Source organism: Pseudophryne corroboree, chromosome 5 (assembly GCF_028390025.1).
Source record: "Pseudophryne corroboree isolate aPseCor3 chromosome 5, aPseCor3.hap2, whole genome shotgun sequence".
NCBI classification, from domain to species: domain Eukaryota; kingdom Metazoa; phylum Chordata; class Amphibia; order Anura; family Myobatrachidae; genus Pseudophryne; species Pseudophryne corroboree.
In genome coordinates this window covers 178,857,139-178,877,250 of record NC_086448.1, presented here as the reverse complement: position 1 = coordinate 178,877,250, position 20,112 = coordinate 178,857,139, and the positions used below count along the sequence as shown (strand labels likewise).

Genomic DNA, 20,112 nt, shown 5'->3' with positions numbered 1-20,112 from the left:
GGGGTGTGATACTGTACATGCATTGCATCTGGATAACAAGAGGGTAGTGTAGATTTATGTGATGTCTGATTGTAAAAAGCAGTATCTGAGTTTCAGTAGTCTTTGAAAATAGACAAATCTCATGTATATGGGTATTACAGATGCCAATTAATAAGGCATCTCAATGGACATTTCTCTCATGTCAAGGCTCTTATAAATTAAACAGATGAATGAAAAGCTAAAAGAACGCACAGAACTAATTGCCAATGGGGGTCATTCCGAGTTGTTCGCTCGTTATTTTTTTGTCGCAACGGAGCGAATAGTCGCTAATGCGCATGCGCAATGTCCGCAGTGCGACTGCGCCAAGTAAATTTGCTATGCAGTTAGGAATTTTACTCACGGCATTACGAGGTTTTTTCTTCGTTCTGGTGATCGTAATGTGATTGACAGGAAGTGGGTGTTTCTGGGCGGAAACAGGCCGTTTTATGGGTGTGTGCGAAAAAACGCTACCGTTTCTGGGAAAAACGCGGGAGTGGCTGGAGAAACGGAGGAGTGTCTGGGCGAACGCTGGGTGTGTTTGTGACGTCAAACCAGGAACGACAAGCACTGAACTGATCGCACTGGCAGAGTAAGTCTCGAGCTACTCAGAAACTGCACAGAGAAGTATTTTCGCAATATTGCGAATCTTTCGTTCGCAATTTTGATAAGCTAAGATTCACTCCCAGTAGGCGGCGGCTTAGCGTGTGCAAAGCTGCTAAAAGCAGCTTGCGAGCGAACAACTCTGAATGACCCCCAATGGCAATTGAGGTATTCCATGGTATTGGTAAGGTAGTGCATAATACATGAAAAAAAGTATTCTTGATACTACCATTAAAGGGTAACACAAATATCTACATGTGCTTATCATTGCTTTGTGTGAGTACTACAATTTGACTAAATAAATAATAATAGTTGAAAAATGCCTTTTGCCTGAAATTGGCAGTTGAAAACTAGAGATGAGCGGGTTCGGTTTCTCTGAATCCGAACCCGCCAGAACTTCATGTTTTTTTTCACGGGTCCGAGCGACTCGGATCTTCCCGCCTTGCTCGGTTAACCCGAGCGCGCCCGAACGTCATCATGACGCTGTCGGATTCTCGCGAGGCTCGGATTCTATCGCGAGACTCGGATTCTATATAAGGAGCCGCGCGTCGCCGCCATTTTCACACGTGCATTGAGATTGATAGGGAGAGGACGTGGCTGGCGTCCTCTCCGTTTAGAATAGATTAGAGAGACACTTGATTTACTAATTTTGGGGAGCATTAGGAGTACTCAGTACAGTGCAGAGTTTTGCTGATAGTGACCAGTGACCACCAGTTTTATTTATAATCCGTTCTCTGCCTGAAAAAAGCGATACACAGCACACAGTGACTCAGTCACATACCATATCTGTGTGCACTGCTCAGGCTCAGGCCAGTGTGCTGCATCATCTATTATCTATATATAATATTATATATATCTGTCTGACTGCTCAGCTCACACAGCTTATAATTGTGGGGGAGACTGGGGAGCACTACTGCAGTGCCAGTTATAGGTTATAGCAGGAGCCAGGAGTACATAATATATTATATAGTGAGTGACCACCAGACACACAGTGCAGTTTATTTAATATATCCGTTCTCTGCCTGAAAAAAGCGATACACACAGTGACTCAGTCAGTCACATACCATATCTGTGTGCACTGCTCAGGCTCAGGCCAGTGTGCTGCATCATCTATATATATTATATATCTGTCTGACTGCTCAGCTCACACAGCTTATAATTGTGGGGGAGACTGGGGAGCACTACTGCAGTGCCAGTTATAGGTTATAGCAGGAGCCAGGAGTACATAATATTATATTAAAATTAAACAGTGCACACTTTTGCTGCAGGAGTGCCACTGCCAGTGTGACTAGTGACCAGTGACCTGACCACCAGTATATATAATATTAGTAGTATACTATCTCTTTATCAACCAGTCTATATTAGCAGCAGACACAGTACAGTGCGGTAGATCACGGCTGTGGCTACCTCTGTGTCGGCACTCGGCAGCCCGTCCATAATTGTATATACCACCTAACCGTGGTTTTTTTTTCTTTCTTTATACATACATACTAGTTACGAGTATACTATCTCTTTATCAACCAGTCTATATATTAGCAGCAGACACAGTACAGTGCGGTAGTTCACGGCTGTGGCTACCTCTGTGTCGGCACTCGGCAGCCCGTCCATAATTGTATATACCACCTAACCGTGGTTTTTTTTTCTTTCTTTATACATACATACTAGTTACGAGTATAATATCTCTTTATCAACCAGTCTATATATTAGCAGCAGACACAGTACAGTGCGGTAGTTCACGGCTGTGGCTACCTCTGTGTCGGCACTCGGCAGCCCGTCCATAATTGTATATACCACCTAACCGTGGTTTTTTTTTCTTTCTTTATACATACATACTAGTTACGAGTATACTATCTCTTTATCAACCAGTCTATATATTAGCAGCAGACACAGTACAGTGCGGTAGTTCACGGCTGTGGCTACCTCTGTGTCGGCACTCGGCAGCCCGTCCATAATTGTATATACCACCTAACCGTGGTTTTTTTTTCTTTCTTTATACATACATACTAGTTACGAGTATACTATCTCTTTATCAACCAGTCTATATATTAGCAGCAGACACAGTACAGTGCGGTAGTTCACGGCTGTGGCTACCTCTGTGTCGGCACTCGGCAGCCCGTCCATAATTGTATATACCACCTAACCGTGGTTTTTTTTTCTTTCTTTATACATACATACTAGTTACGAGTATACTATCTCTTTATCAACCAGTCTATATTAGCAGCAGACACAGTACAGTGCGGTAGTTCACGGCTGTGGCTACCTCTGTGTCGGCACTCGGCAGCCCGTCCATAATTGTATATACCACCTAACCGTGGTTTTTTTTTCTTTCTTTATACATACATACTAGTTACGAGTATACTATCTCTTTATCAACCAGTCTATATATTAGCAGCAGACACAGTACAGTGCGGTAGTTCACGGCTGTGGCTACCTCTGTGTCGGCACTCGGCAGCCCGTCCATAATTGTATACTAGTATCCAATCCATCCATCTCCATTGTTTACCTGAGGTGCCTTTTAGTTGTGCCTATTAAAATATGGAGAACAAAAATGTTGAGGTTCCAAAATTAGGGAAAGATCAAGATCCACTTCCACCTCGTGCTGAAGCTGCTGCCACTAGTCATGGCCGAGACGATGAAATGCCAGCAACGTCGTCTGCCAAGGCCGATGCCCAATGTCATAGTACAGAGCATGTCAAATCCAAAACACCAAATATCAGTAAAAAAAGGACTCCAAAACCTAAAATAAAATTGTCGGAGGAGAAGCGTAAACTTGCCAATATGCCATTTACCACACGGAGTGGCAAGGAACGGCTGAGGCCCTGGCCTATGTTCATGGCTAGTGGTTCAGCTTCACATGAGGATGGAAGCACTCAGCCTCTCGCTAGAAAAATGAAAAGACTCAAGCTGGCAAAAGCAGCACAGCAAAGAACTGTGCATTCTTCGAAATCCCAAATCCACAAGGAGAGTCCAATTGTGTCGGTTGCGATGCCTGACCTTCCCAACACTGGACGTGAAGAGCATGCGCCTTCCACCATTTGCACGCCCCCTGCAAGTGCTGGAAGGAGCACCCGCAGTCCAGTTCCTGATAGTCAGATTGAAGATGTCAGTGTTGAAGTACACCAGGATGAGGAGGATATGGGTGTTGCTGGCGCTGGGGAGGAAATTGACCAGGAGGATTCTGATGGTGAGGTGGTTTGTTTAAGTCAGGCACCCGGGGAGACACCTGTTGTCCGTGGGAGGAATATGGCCGTTGACATGCCAGGTGAAAATACCCAAAAAATCAGCTCTTCGGTGTGGAGGTATTTCACCAGAAATGCGGACAACAGGTGTCAAGCCGTGTGTTCCCTTTGTCAAGCTGTAATAAGTAGGGGTAAGGACGTTAACCACCTCGGAACATCCTCCCTTATACGTCACCTGCAGCGCATTCATAATAAGTCAGTGACAAGTTCAAAAACTTTGGGTGACAGCGGAAGCAGTCCACTGACCAGTAAATCCCTTCCTCTTGTAACCAAGCTCACGCAAACCACCCCACCAACTCCCTCAGTGTCAATTTCCTCCTTCCCCAGGAATGCCAATAGTCCTGCAGGCCATGTCACTGGCAATTCTGACGAGTCCTCTCCTGCCTGGGATTCCTCCGATGCATCCTTGCGTGTAACGCCTACTGCTGCTGGCGCTGCTGTTGTTGCCGCTGGGAGTCGATGGTCATCCCAGAGGGGAAGTCGTAAGCCCACTTGTACTACTTCCAGTAAGCAATTCACTGTTCAACAGTCCTTTGCGAGGAAGATGAAATATCACAGCAGTCATCCTACTGCAAAGCGGATAACTGAGTCCTTGACAACTATGTTGGTGTTAGACGTGCGTCCGGTATCCGCCGTTAGTTCACAGGGAACTAGACAATTTATTGAGGCAGTGTGCCCCCGTTACCAAATACCATCTAGGTTCCACTTCTCTAGGCAGGCGATACCGAGAATGTACACGGACGTCAGAAAAAGACTCACCAGTGTCCTAAAAAATGCAGTTGTACCCAATGTCCACTTAACCACGGACATGTGGACAAGTGGAGCAGGGCAGGGTCAGGACTATATGACTGTGACAGCCCACTGGGTAGATGTATGGACTCCCGCCGCAAGAACAGCAGCGGCGGCACCAGTAGCAGCATCTCGCAAACGCCAACTCTTTCCTAGGCAGGCTACGCTTTGTATCACCGCTTTCCAGAATACGCACACAGCTGAAAACCTCTTACGGCAACTGAGGAAGATCATCGCGGAATGGCTTACCCCAATTGGACTCTCCTGTGGATTTGTGGCATCGGACAACGCCAGCAATATTGTGTGTGCATTAAATATGGGCAAATTCCAGCACGTCCCATGTTTTGCACATACCTTGAATTTGGTGGTGCAGAATTTTTTAAAAAACGACAGGGGCGTGCAAGAGATGCTGTCGGTGGCCAGAAAAATTGCGGGACACTTTCGGCGTACAGGCACCACGTACAGAAGACTGGAGCACCACCAAAAACTACTGAACCTGCCCTGCCATCATCTGAAGCAAGAAGTGGTAACGAGGTGGAATTCAACCCTCTATATGCTTCAGAGGTTGGAGGAGCAGCAAAAGGCCATTCAAGCCTATACAATTGAGCACGATATAGTAGGTGGAATGCACCTGTCTCAAGTGCAGTGGAGAATGATTTCAACGTTGTGCAAGGTTCTGATGCCCTTTGAACTTGCCACACGTGAAGTCAGTTCAGACACTGCCAGCCTGAGTCAGGTCATTCCCCTCATCAGGCTTTTGCAGAAGAAGCTGGAGGCATTGAAGAAGGAGCTAAAAGGGAGCGATTCCGCTAGGCATGTGGGACTTGTGGATGCAGCCCTTAATTCGCTTAACAAGGATTCACGGGTGGTCAATCTGTTGAAATCAGAGCACTACATTTTGGCCACCGTGCTCGATCCTAGATTTAAAGCCTACCTTGGATCTCTCTTTCCGGCAGACACAGGTCTGCTGGGGTTGAAAGACCTGCTGGTGACAAAATTGTCAAGTCAAGCGGAACGCGACCTGTCAACATCTCCTCCTTCACATTCTCCCGCAACTGGGGGTGCGAGGAAAAGGCTCAGAATTCCGAGCCCACCCGCTGGCGGTGATGCAGGGCAGTCTGGAGCGACTGCTGATGCTGACATCTGGTCCGGACTGAAGGACCTGACAACGATTACGGACATGTCGTCTACTGTCACTGCATATGATTCTCTCAACATTGATAGAATGGTGGAGGATTATATGAGTGACCGCATCCAAGTAGGCACGTCACACAGTCCGTACTTATACTGGCAGGAAAAAGAGGCAATTTGGAGGCCCTTGCACAAACTGGCTTTATTCTACCTAAGTTGCCCTCCCACAAGTGTGTACTCCGAAAGAGTGTTTAGTGCCGCCGCTCACCTTGTCAGCAATCGGCGTACGAGGTTACATCCAGAAAATGTGGAGAAGATGATGTTCATTAAAATGAATTATAATCAATTCCTCCGCGGAGACATTGACCAGCAGCAATTGCCTCCACAAAGTACACAGGGAGCTGAGATGGTGGATTCCAGTGGGGACGAATTGATAATCTGTGAGGAGGGGGATGTACACGGTGATATATCGGAGGGTGAAGATGAGGTGGACATCTTGCCTCTGTAGAGCCAGTTTGTGCAAGGAGAGATTAATTGCTTCTTTTTTTGGGGGGGGTCCAAACCAACCCGTCATATCAGTCACAGTCGTGTGGCAGACCCTGTCACTGAAATGATGGGTTGGTTAAAGTGTGCATGTCCTGTTTTGTTTATACAACATAAGGGTGGGTGGGAGGGCCCAAGGACAATTCCATCTTGCACCTCTTTTTTCTTTTCTTTTTCTTTGCATCATGTGCTGATTGGGGAGGGTTTTTTGGAAGGGACATCCTGCGTGACACTGCAGTGCCACTCCTAGATGGGCCCGGTGTTTGTGTCGGCCACTAGGGTCGCTAATCTTACTCACACAGTCAGCTACCTCATTGCGCCTCTTTTTTTCTTTGCGTCATGTGCTGTTTGGGGAGGGTTTTTTGGAAGGGACATCCTGCGTGACACTGCAGTGCCACTCCTAGATGGGCCCGGTGTTTGTGTCGGCCACTAGGGTCGCTAATCTTACTCACACAGTCAGCTACCTCATTGCGCCTCTTTTTTTCTTTGCGTCATGTGCTGTTTGGGGAGGGTTTTTTGGAAGGGACATCCTGCGTGACACTGCAGTGCCACTCCTAGATGGGCCCGGTGTTTGTGTCGGCCACTAGGGTCGCTAATCTTACTCACACAGCTACCTCATTGCGCCTCTTTTTTTCTTTGCGTCATGTGCTGTTTGGGGAGGGTTTTTTGGAAGGGACATCCTGCGTGACACTGCAGTGCCACTCCTAGATGGGCCCGGTGTTTGTGTCGGCCACTAGGGTCGCTAATCTTACTCACACAGCTACCTCATTGCGCCTCTTTTTTTCTTTGCGTCATGTGCTGTTTGGGGAGGGTTTTTTGGAAGGGACATCCTGCGTGACACTGCAGTGCCACTCCTAGATGGGCCCGGTGTTTGTGTCGGCCACTAGGGTCGCTTATCTTACTCACACAGCGACCTCGGTGCAAATTTTAGGACTAAAAATAATATTGTGAGGTGTGAGGTATTCAGAATAGACTGAAAATGAGTGTAAATTATGGTTTTTGAGGTTAATAATACTTTGGGATCAAAATGACCCCCAAATTCTATGATTTAAGCTGTTTTTTAGTGTTTTTTGAAAAAAACACCCGAATCCAAAACACACCCGAATCCGACAAAAAAAATTCGGTGAGGTTTTGCCAAAACGCGTTCGAACCCAAAACACGGCCGCGGAACCGAACCCAAAACCAAAACACAAAACCCGAAAAATTTCAGGCGCTCATCTCTATTGAAAACTCACTGTTGCTTAACTTTTTTTTTTTAAACATAAGTTGTTACTTTCCCCAGCAACATCTGTAACCATGGAAACAAACTGTGGGCTGCACTAATTGTTTCCATGGTTTCAGATGTTGCTAAGGAGAGGCACTGAAAAGCAAGGTGAGAGCGAGGAGACACAATTTATTAAGCTGATGTCTGACATACCATCTGATGGAACAGGTCTTATTTTGCAAGCTGTATTTCTTAGCAACAGTTCTTAATCTCTACTCACTGTATGGGCAACTAACCTATGTTCTATTTATTTATTTTATACTTTATGCAAAGGCATTTTAAAGACTGGAGTGGGCTCATGTGCAAATTTTCCCCCTGGAAAATACAGCACTGGTACATGCGCAGAAGATAGCAGACTCTGGCACAGTGCCTTAGTAAACATTGTGCCATACTTGCCTACATTAGATTTCTCCTCTCCAGGAGAAGCCCAGAGAGGAGACGCTGCGAGAGTCTTCGGGGGGCGGGGGCGGACTGTGACATCATCAAGCGATTCGCGGCATTTTTACCCCTTCCCTACCAGACGGACCTGCGAATATGGGAGATTATCTCTCCATCCTGCATCACTAGGGTGCGAGCAGGATGCGGGAGACCTGCCTTCTCTTCCGGGGGTTGCGGGGGGCTACCCCAAAAAACGTGAGCATCCCGCAGCTTCCGGGAGAGTAGGTAAGTATGCATTGTGCTGGCACCATATTGGGCCTGATTCAGATGTGGTTGGAGGTGCTATAACTGCTGCTTTCTTGGTAGTAGCAGTGATAGGGCAGCATGGCGGTGCAGCAGGAGGCGTCTATTACAAGTAGACATCTCCTACTGCAGTAGTGATCTGACCTGCATCCTATGGAGCAGCACTGGATCTCTCACTCATCATCGGGCGGCCTGTGGCACCCATGGTGTCGCACAAGCTGCCTGTTACAGAGGCCAGAAAATCTCTGTGCATCCACGGAGATCCCTGGCCTCTTCCCTCCCCCTAAACAGGTGGTGACACCTTTACTACTCCCAAAGTGGCATCAGACTGTCAATCACTGATAGTCTGATGATGGGCTGTATACTACATTGCAGGACTCATTCACACACGCGCAGAAATCAGTGCTTTGTGCATGATGTCACACCTCTACTGCATAACCACTATTGTGTCGGCCAGGTGTGTACCCAGCTAAAGTGACAGTAGGAACAATAGGTGCCAACCAACAAATCCCCATAAGGCATGGTAGAGCAGGATACAGGGGGCCTGATTCAGGTCCAGTCGCTATCCAGGAAAATATGCAATGTACTGATGTTTGATATACTGCGCATGTATAGTATGGTCCTGCGTAGTCATTTGCAAAGCGGCTGCAGACGTTAGGTGATTCACAGTCTGCAGCTGTTCAGGGGCGGCAATGGGCTCCGTTTCACAAAAACAGAGGCATGTCACCACCATTTTGTGGGAGTGCTGAGGGCTGGGTCTCCATCTTCTGGTGGAGATTTCCTGCCCTCAGCGACAGAGCTGCGGAGCCCAGGCTGTGTACCCCAATAATTTCTCGGCCGGCCGATGATGTCGCACAGTGGTCCAATGTTCAGGGCCAGATTAAGGCTGGTGGGGGCCTAGGGGCAACAAAGTAAGGGTTGCCACATCATCCCTTTAATTCTGGACACCTATTAATTACACAGGTTCTGTGGCTGATTAAAACTAGAAAAATAGGTTTAGGACCTCGGGTGTGGTCAGTTGTGGGCGAAGCTGTGCTTAATGTGGGAGGAGCTACCGGGGCAGCACCTGCTGGGGGCAGCATGCTAATCCCCCCCCCCCCCCCCCCATTAGGCATTAGCAGCCCTGGTTTCTTGATAATAAATTAGTGAGAATGTCCGCCTGGCTGCGAGCGGCACCGCCGGCGCTCGCTGCTCTCTCCTCCTCTCTGCTGTCAATTCGCCACTGTGGCAAATCAAATTGACAATGACATCAGAGATGAGAACAGCGCGTGCCCGCCTCGCGCCGACGGTGCCGCTCACAGCCTCAGGGGGGGTCGGGTGGACATTAACAGCAGAGCGCCTGCAGAGGAGGAGAGAACAGCGAGCGGCTGCGCTGGTGGCGCCGCTCACAGCCTCAGGGGGGCATTATTAATTAACAGCAGCAGAGCAGAGTGTCAGTGTGGCCTGCCAGGATGCGGGGCACATTATTAAAGGCAGCACAGCAGTCCTCCCCCCTTCTTGTGGCAGTTTTAGGTGCGGTGGGGCTAGCAGGCCCACCTGATGACCGCACTCACCCTGGACACCTCCCGCTGCCGCATCCCCCGCCAGCCTCCCTTACCCCTGTCCGCCCGCCTCCCGCTGCCGCATTCTGTCCGCCAGCCTCCTGCTGCCCGCATCCCTTCCCCCTGTCCGCCCGCATCCCCCCCCCCGTCAGCCTCCCGATGTCCGCATCCATCCCCCATCTGCCCACTGCCCGCACTACACTCCCCCCCCCAACCCCCTGCAGCTACTCCCTTGATGCTGGGGAGGAATTCACTCACACTCACTCTCTCTCTTTTTCTCTCTCTCTTTAAATGTGCTTGGGGCGGGGGGGCGGCCAATATCATTGTGCCTAGGGGCGGCCTGACTGCTAAAACCGGTCCTGGTGGGCGGAGCATCTTTGTAAGAATAAAGACTTTTCCTATGCAAGAATAAAGAAAAAGGGTGTGGCCTCGCTGAAAGGGGCGTGGCTACTACCTTATACCCCAGTTTTGTAACCTGCATGCCCAGACATTGGCCACCACAGGAAAAATAAAAATCCTGATTCATGCTCCTTGCATTATTTGTCATTTTTCATCCTTATTGTAATGCCCCTTACACAATATACCAGACACCGTAATGCCCATTACACATTATACCACACACCATAATGCCCATTACACTATGACACCATAATGCCCATTAGACTATTTGCCACACACTGTATCGCCCATTAAACAATATGCCACACACCATAATGCCCATTACATGTTATGCCACACACCATAATGCCTATTACATATTAAGCCACATAACACATTATGCCACACACCATAATGCCCATTACACAATATGCCGCACATTGTAATGCCCATTACATATTCTGACACACACCGTAATGCTCATTACATATTATGTCACACAATGTAATGCCCATTACATGTTATGCCACACACCATAATGCCCTTTACACAATATGCCACACACCGTAATACTCATTACACGTTATGCCCCACACAGTTATGCCCCACACACAATAATGCCCCTTACAAATTTTGCCCCACAGTAAGGCTTCTAATTATTTTTGAATTACCTGCTTGTTGTCAGAGGTCCCATGCTCATTGCCAAGGGTTCCATGCTTGATGCCAGGGTTTTCTTGCTGGGGGTTCCATGCTCATTGCTAGGGGGTTCCCTACTCGTTACCAGGGGTCTCATGCTCGTTGCCAAGGGGTTTCCTTGCTCATTGCCAGGGGTCTCATGCTCACTGCCAAGAGGTTTCCTGCTCATTGCCAAGGGTTTCATGCTCATTGCCAAGTGGTTTCCCTGCTCGCTGCCAGGTGTCTCATGCTTATTGCCAAGGGGTTTCTTGCTCGCTGCCAGAGGCCTCATGCTCATTGCCAAGGGATTTCCCTGCTCGCTGCCAGGGGTCTCATGCTCACTGCGAAGGGGTTTGCTGCTCTGCAGAGAGCTCTGAGAGCAGTGGAGGAGTCTGCCGTGTAAGAAAAGCCCACCCAAAATGGCCACTGCGGAGAAGGAGACAGACGCTAGGAGGTGGCCATTTTGAGTGGGCTTTTTTTACATGGCAGACTCCCCCACTGCTCCTGGAGCTTCCAAACTGCTACAAGGGCTGTGGGAGCTATTTTTATGCAACACCCGCACCCGTCCAATTACAGTGACCAGGATGTTCCGGAATGTCGTTCCTGGTGCTGTAATTTTCCACAAGACCTTCAGGAACGGTCCGTTGTGTGCGGGCCCCTTGGGTCTGACCTCTGCTGCTGGGAGCGGCGATATGGGAGCGGGCACTGGAGGAGGGTGAGGCTGCAGCGCTTACACACAGCAGCAGGTAGCGGCACCTGACACCCCCGCTCCTCCTGCTTATTCTTCTGCATCCACCACACCTGTGACCTGGCACACACAGATAATAGCCTTTCCCAATGCGAAGAGCACCACCCTGCCGGCTCATTCCCGTTGCATCATTCATATTATTACTTTGAAGTTTATATGAATACATTGGGCCTATGTTATGTTCTACATTAGCCAAGCACATGACAGTGGAAGTCGCTCCCTGAGCGACTGTAGGAGTACTTAACTGCAAACAACTGTGTGTGGGCGTCCCTAATGTGTGGGAGCCCCGGGACGATCACCCCTGTCATGTATGCAGGAGGCATCATCTTATACCAGATCCCTCCTGCTGCATTACCATATGTAATCATCGCTGCTTCCAAAGAAGCAGCAGCTACGCTTACTACAACCACACCTGAATCAGGTCCAGAGTCAGCCAATCACAAGAGGACCAAACAGTTGTAGCGTGCCTCAACTTAATATTGGCTGTAATACAGGTGTGTTCCCTATTGAGAATACAGTACAGTAAGAGTCTCCTCTATCAAAAAATCCAATATCCAATATATACTTAAAAGAAAAAAAAATTTGAGCTCGACTGAGATAGTAATACCTTTGCTTTCTAATTGTTCAGTGTACACAGAATTTGTTTCACACTCAAAATTACAAAAAATATTGTATAAAATGACCTTCGGGCTGTGTGTATAATCTGTATATAAAACATAAATGCATTTCGTGTTTTGATTTGGGTCCCATACCTAAAATATCTTATTATGCTATTTCCAAAATGCGGACAAATCTGAAATCCAAAATACTTCCGTCCCAAGCATTTCGGATATGGGATACTCAACCTGTATGTACTCAGTCAACACGCATATACTGTAACAGGTAGATTCCCAGTGACAGTATGCTGTCATTTATTAACTATCACTGCATTTATGAATAGCAGTCTTGAGTTGACACAGTACATTAAACAAGAGCTCTTTACACTCTACGGGTGCTGCTTCTCCCTTCTGAGACACCTAGCTACAGGTAGATAACAACCAATTTAAGGCCGATCCCATGCTTTTATGCTGCAGGTCATCTTACTTAGTACCACAGAGATCTACCATTCTCTATATTGTGCAGAATCAAGACACTGGCTTCCTGATTGATACTGGGTATGGGAGTCAGTTCAAAGAAACCTATGCAAAGGTTACATCTAATCATATCACTGGGCATATCTATATACAGTGACTATCTTGGGAAGGACAAAAGCATTTCTCTTGCTGCAGGTATGCTGAAACTTGTCAGGTGTGGCGCTATCAGAGGAACCTAAGGTAAGTCCTGAGGCTACAAAATGTGAAACTTCTCTAACTACAGATCTAGATTTTATATTGTTAGAGAAAAGTACTGTATATTTGAAGTAAAAAAAATATTTACAATTAAAAATTAATCTATTTCTATAAAAATATTGTAACTTTTCACCTCATGTGTTTTTTTATTCCCTTCCTCCTCAGGCTCCCTGTCTCTCTCAGGGGCTAATTCAGACCTGATCGCTCGCTAGGGTTTTTTTGCAGTCCTGCGTTCGCATAGTCGCCGCCCATAGGGGAGTGTATTTTTGCTTTGCAAGTGTGTGAATGCACGTGTAGCAGAGCTGTACAAACAGATTTTGTGCAGTCTCTGCGCAGCCCATTACTTACTCAGCCACTGCGATCACATCAGCCTGTCCGAGACCAAAATTGACGCCAGGAATCCTCCCTGCAAATGCTTGGACACGCCTGCGTTTTTCCACACTCCCAGAAAACGGTCAGTTGACACCCACAAATGCCTTCTTGCTGTCAATCTCCTTGCAAACGCCCGTGCGAACGGATCCTTTGCACAAACCCATCGCTGAGCGGCGATCTGCTTTGTACCCGTGCGATGCGGGTACAAAGTGATCAGGTCTGAATTAGCCCCTCAGTTTCCTTGTCTCTCAGGGAAAAATTTACTTAATGTTAATTTTCAGCGATTGAAAATCTATCAAAATCGATGTTGTACTTCCAGGGCCAAAACACATATTTATTAATATTTAAAAATGAATATTAAAAAAAAAAAAATCACCTGTCAGCAAATGTGTGTTTCAGCCCCTGAAACCCAACATCAATTGAGATTGATTTTTAATCGATTCAAAAAAATAAAAATCAACCTTTCATAAATTTCCTCCTCAGTCTCACCTGTCTGTCTCAGTCTCACTCCTTTTTATCCACATTACTAAAGGTCAATTTTTTTTTTTTTATGCTTTCAAATCGATGAAACTCAATCTAAATCATTGTTTAGTTTCCTGAAACACAACATCAATTGAGATCGATTTTTATTTATTTGAAATCTGTAAAAATCAATGAAAATCTAGCTTTAGTAAAAAAAATATACCCCTGAATCTGTTTCTTGTCATCCTTCCTGCTACAGTCCAATCCCACCTTGTCAGTGGCGTAACTACCGTGGGTGCAGGGGGTGCAGCTGCTATGGGGTCATGGCTGCTTCCGGGTCCCGCTGCTCCACCTTCACCCAGTCCATGGAAAGAATGGCTGCTGCCAATAGCTACTCCAAGGCTGAAGCCGCATGGAAGATGTAGCAGTGGGGGTCCATCCTTGCTGGCTCCAAGTCCCGGCAGTAGAGCCGCGATTTGCGGGTATTAAGGGGGTGGGGCCTAATGCCACAAAGTGCCCGTCCCCATAAGATACCTTTCCTGTAGTCAGGTAATGTATCTCCTGCTACCTCCCCCATGTTATAGCTTCTCTGTTTCATTGGCACTTTCTCTCTTGCTACTCTATCTCTCTCTGCCTGACACTGTCTCTCCCTCACCCCCTTCCTGACAATCTCTCTTGGACGTCAACTGCACTTACTGTAGGGGAAGATTTACTGCAGTGGCTCTGTGTGCAGATTACAAAATACCACAATTGCATATGATTTTCAGAACCAAATCTCCAGACTTACCAGACTGCGGTTTGGCTGATAACTGAAACCGCAGTTAATGTGTGCTGGTTTGCAAAGTCCCAAGTGAGAGTTAGAACAAACCCCTAATTAGCGCATTAAAATTATACAACAAAAATCAGATTGTCCTTTGCATAGTTTGAGTGGCATGTATGGGATCTGAGTGCTTGTGAGGGCATATGGCAAGCAGGGATCAGAGTGGGGAAATCAGAGTTCTGAGGTCGCTTAGGAGCTGTTATTTAATTCTTGAAATTAAGCATATTGTGTCGCCCTTACAAAGTTGGCGTTTTAGTCTGAGTACCATTGCAACTAGATTTTTTTCCACTTAACCATAGGATTGTAATGAATACAAATAAACACAAATATAATTCTAAATATCTTGCCAAATGAAGACTAGTTAACAATAAAATACAATTCGGAGATAAAAAGAGGTTTCCTTCTATGATGCAGATTTTTTCTTGACGTGTGTTGTTAACCGGCCCTTGTAGCATGTCAAGTTGCTTATCACAGAGCAATAGTATACAGAATAATTCCAGATAACAGATCATCACTAACAGAATCATTTCCTTCTACAGACATCACACTATGCCAGATCAGTCATCTCCACTTTTTTTCTGGCCTTTTGATGTGTGATTTGCAAATTACAGCTTGATACACTGCGCACAGTTCACAACATCTCACAATGAAGGTTTCAGATTTGGCAGTTTGATGTTCAGTTTGGAATTTGGTGAATTTGCCGGCTTATACACTGCACACAAAAATGCCACCAAAAGGTGAGATTTGGCACAACTGCTCTCTAGTTTTCCTATAAATGTCTCCTAAATTGCCAGTAGTAATAAAGTGCAAGTCAATACATCAGGCACATGCTAATTTGTCAAAAAGTGGTATGCCTATGGTAGTGTGATAATTCTTCTCAGTTGTAGTATTACAATGTCTCCCAGTTTTGTTGAATGACAGAGATCAGACAATTTTTACAGCTTGTAGCTGTTGTGAGGCTGCACTTCTACATTCTCCCTCACCAGCCCCAAGTGGTGCAGGAGAGAGAAAGGAAATGCACAGTGATAGCCTTGCCTGCACTCTCTCTAGCCAGGTTGTAGAAAACTCACAGCTTCCTTGTCCTTACCTCATAACACTGAAAAAGAAAGTACAAAGTAAACTGCTTCCATTACCTTCTCAAACTTCTTCCACCATGCATCCAAAACATACTTGCCTACCTGATCCTCTCCATGAGGGAGAAAATGCTCTGTTCCTGGACTTTCCTGGCAATGTATGATTGCCATCACCTGTGTGAAACACCTTTCTTATCAATTAACTAGCTCACCACAGGTGATGGCAATCATACATTGCCAGGAAAGTCCAGGAACAGAGCATTTTCTCCCTCATGGAGAGTGTCAGGTAGGCAAGTATGATCCAAAAGCATGTCCATATCTGGCCAACCACACTTTTGGAGTCTGCAAGTATGGAAGGTATAGTCAAAATCGGGACTGTTAGGAAAGTAAGGGCTACTTCAGACCTGATCGTAGCAGCACATTTGATAGCAGATGGGCAAAACCATGTGCATTGCAGGGGTGGGGTGGGGGCCGATATAACATGTGCAAAGAGAGTTAGATTTGGGTGGGGCGTGTTAAAACTGAAATCTAAATTGCAGTGTAAAAATAAAGCAGCCAGTATTTACCCTGCACAGAAACAATATAATCCGCCCAAATCTAACTCTTTCTGCACACGTCATATCTGCCACCCTCCCCCCCAGCAGTGCACATGGTTTTGCCCAACTGCTAACAAATTTGCTGCTACGATCAGGGCTGAATTAGGCCCTAGATGCACTGTTTTATTTTCAGTGTTTATTTCTCTTGTTTTCAGAATTACTTCTTATAATTTGGGGTTAACCACCAGGGAGCATCACTTTTACTGCTTCATTGGTGGATATTTCTGTTATGGTTTGGGCTGGAAAGGTGCAGTGATTGCTTTGGTGTGATTTTATCTTCCTGTAACTTCATGTGTCATCCTGTCTCTCCCACCCACCAGAAGAAATGGAGAATTGAGCAAGTCATGGTTTATCATTTCCCGCCCATTGTGAATTGCTTTGATCATTTTGCTAAGAGTTGTCATAGATATGTGTTGCAGTTGTGTGAGCAAGTTATGGCAAACAGTTATTTTACCTAATAGAGACTGATGGTGAGCAGGTTTGGTTTCTCAATGCATACCACTCAACTGTCTTGATTTAGGTTGGGACAGTCCCCTGTTGTCTGATTCCAGGATAGATGGGAGGTGCTTCCGCCCACTGGCAGGTACTAGCTACAGGTATGCATATTGAAGGGAAGTTTTTAGGGGACTGGAATGTAATGCGGCATAGTGCTTGTTCAGTGGGCATGCCCCCTTGGATGGCCATTTTAGTTCCAATTTATTTTTTTAAATTACATGCAGATTTTTTCTAGATATATTGTGACAGTACTCATTTTGGGGGTGTTATGCTTTGCAGCAGTGTGGTACACTTATATCGATATCTAAAAGTTGGGAGACATGCCTTATGTATATAGCAATTTGGCTTTGCAGCTGTCAGTTCTGGATAGTACCGTATGTCAGCGAGCAGAAGGTATATTTATATATATATATATATATATATATATACACACACACACACACACACACACACACACACACACACACACACACACACACAGTGCATCCAGAAAGTATTGACAGCGCTCCACTTTTTCCACATTTTGATATGTTACAGCCTTATTCCAAGATGGAATAAATTCATTTTTTCCTCAAAATTCTACACACAATACCCCATAATGACAACGTGAAAAAAAGTTTTTTGAGATTTTTTGCAAATTTATTAAAAATAAAAAACTAAGAACACATGCACATAAGTATTCACAGCCTTTGCCACGAAGCTCAAAATTGAGCTCAGGTGCATCCTGTTTCCACTGATCATCCTTGAGATGTTCCTACAGCTTAATTGGAGTCCACCTGTGGTAAATTCAGTTGATTAGACATAATTTGGAAAGGCACACACCTATCTATATAAGGTCCACACTTGACAGTGCATGTCTGAGCACAAACCAAGCATGAAGTCAAAGGAATTGTCTGTAGACAACTGAGACAGGATTATCTCGAGGCACAAATCTGGGGAAGGGTACAGTAAAATATCTGCTGCTTTGTAAATCCCAATGAGCACAGTGGCTTCCATCATCCGTAAATGGAAGGAGTTCGGGTTATGCATTTTGGGACTAAAAACAAGCTTGCATCCTACATATTAAACAGGGAAAGTCTAGGGGTAACAGGTTTGGAAAAGGATTTGGGGGTACTCATTGATAATAAACTTAATAACCGTATACAATGTCAAAGTGCAGTAAAGAAGGCAAGTAAGGTGTTAGCATGCATAAAACGGGGAATTGAGACAAGGGACGAGGATGTAATTCTGCCGCTGTACAAATCATTGGTACGTCCGCACCTGGAATATTGTGTTCAGTTTTGGGCACCACTGTATAAAAAAGATATCGGTGAACTCGAAAGGGTTCAAAGGCGAACTACTAAATTGATTAAAGGGCTAGAGGGACTGGATTACGAGGAAAGGCTTACTAGGTTGAACATGTAGACACTGGAAAAGAGGCGTCTAAGAGGAGACATTATTAATGTTGCACTACAAAGAGTTATCAGGAATTATTTATTAAAAGAACTCTGTTTAGGACACGAGGGCACTCGCTGAGGCTGGAGGAGAGAAAATTCCACACGCAATAGAGGAAAGGGTTTTTCACTGTTAGGGCAATAAGAATTTGGAATTCCTTGCCAGGGAAGGTGGTAATGGTGGACTCTGTAAATGCATTTAAAAGGGGATTGGATGAATTTCTGATTGAAAGGGATATCCAAGGTTATAACATTTAAAATATTGACGGTTAATCCGGGTGTAACATGATTTGTAGTTGTTAATTAGTCATAAAACATTCTTCAGCAGGTACAGTAAAATCAACTCAACTTAATACAAAATACAGGTTAAATGCGATGGGCATTTTGCCTCTTTTCAACCTCAATTACAATGTTACTATGTTACCAAGAGTCTTCCTAGAGCTGGCCGGCTGTCTAAACTGAGCGATCGGGGGAGAAGGGCCCTAGTCAGGGAGGTGACCAAGAACCCGATGGTCACTCTGTCAGAGTTACAGTTCCTCTGTGGAGAGAGGAGAATCTTCCAGAAGGACAACCATCTCTGCAGCAATCCACCAATCAGGCCTGTATGGAAGAGTGGCCAGACGGAAGCCACTCCTTAGTAAAAAGCACATGACAGCCCTCCTGGAGTTTGCCAAAATGCACCTGAAAGACTCTCAGACCATGAGAAACAAAATTCTCTGGCACAATGAGACAAAGATTAAACTCTTTGGCGTGAATGCCAGACGTCATGTTTGGAAGAATCCAGGCACCACACATCACCAGGCCAATACCATCCCGACAGTGAAGCATGGTGGTGGCAGCATCATCCTGTGGGGATGTTTTTCAGCGACAGGAACTGGGAGACTAGTCAGGATAGAGGGAAAGATGAATGCAGCAGTTTACAGAGACATCTGGGATAAAAAAACCTGCTCCAGAGCGCTCTTGACCTCAGACTGGGGTGACAGCTCATCTTTCAGCAGGACAACGACCCTAAACACACAGCCAAGATATCAAAGGAGTGGCTTCAGGACAACTCTGTGAATGTCCTCGAGTGTGCCCAGCCAGATCCCAGACTTGAATCCGATTGAACATCTCTGGAGAAATCTGAATATGGCTGTGCACAGACGCTTCCCATCCAACCTGATGGAGCTTGAGAGGTGCTGCAAAGTGGAATGGTTGAAACTGCCAAGCTTGTGGTATCTTCTTCAAAAAGACTTGAGGCTGTAATTGTTGCCAAATGTGCATCAAAAAAGTATCAAACAAAGGCTGTGAATACTTATGTACATGTGATTTCAAAAATCTCAAAAAAAAACTTTTCTCACGTTGTCATTATGGGGTATTGTGTGTAGACTTTTGAGGGAAAAAAATAATTTATTTCCAGTTTGGAATAAGGCTGTAACATAACAAAATGTTGAAAAAATGAAGCACTGTGAATACTTTCCAGATGCACTGTGTGTGTGTGTATATATATATATATATATATATATACCAATATGTAATGTCCGCACTCACAGCAGTCAAAAGTCACCAAATACTTACTCTTGGTGTGCTGAGCAGATGTCTCTTTGGTTGTCCTGAGAAAGGCTTGTTTAAGCCGAAACGTCGACATTATGAATTGGCTCTGATGTACCATTAAATCCTTTATATTGAAATTGAACTGGTGAGTGCCCTCTATTCTGGATTTGTTGTCTGGAAAAACACCCGATATATATATATATATATATATATATATATATATATATATATATATATATTTCCCCGGATGTGTTTGTTTTATTCATGAACCATATTTCAAAAGCTTTTCCCAGCAGTGGAATGAGTGTTATTCTCACCGTCACTCTTCCCAGCTCAGTGGATTCAGGGTGATTCTCACCAGGCACTCTTAACAGCTCAGTGAAATATGTGTAA

General features: G+C 45.5%; 1 long non-coding RNA gene across 1 annotated transcript in view; it reads left to right on the top strand.

Moving 5' to 3' along the window:
* Nucleotides 1-20,112, top strand: part of LOC134927446 (uncharacterized) — a 56,258-nt gene that overhangs the window by 426 nt on the left and 35,720 nt on the right. The gene's annotated exons all lie outside the window — the stretch shown is intronic.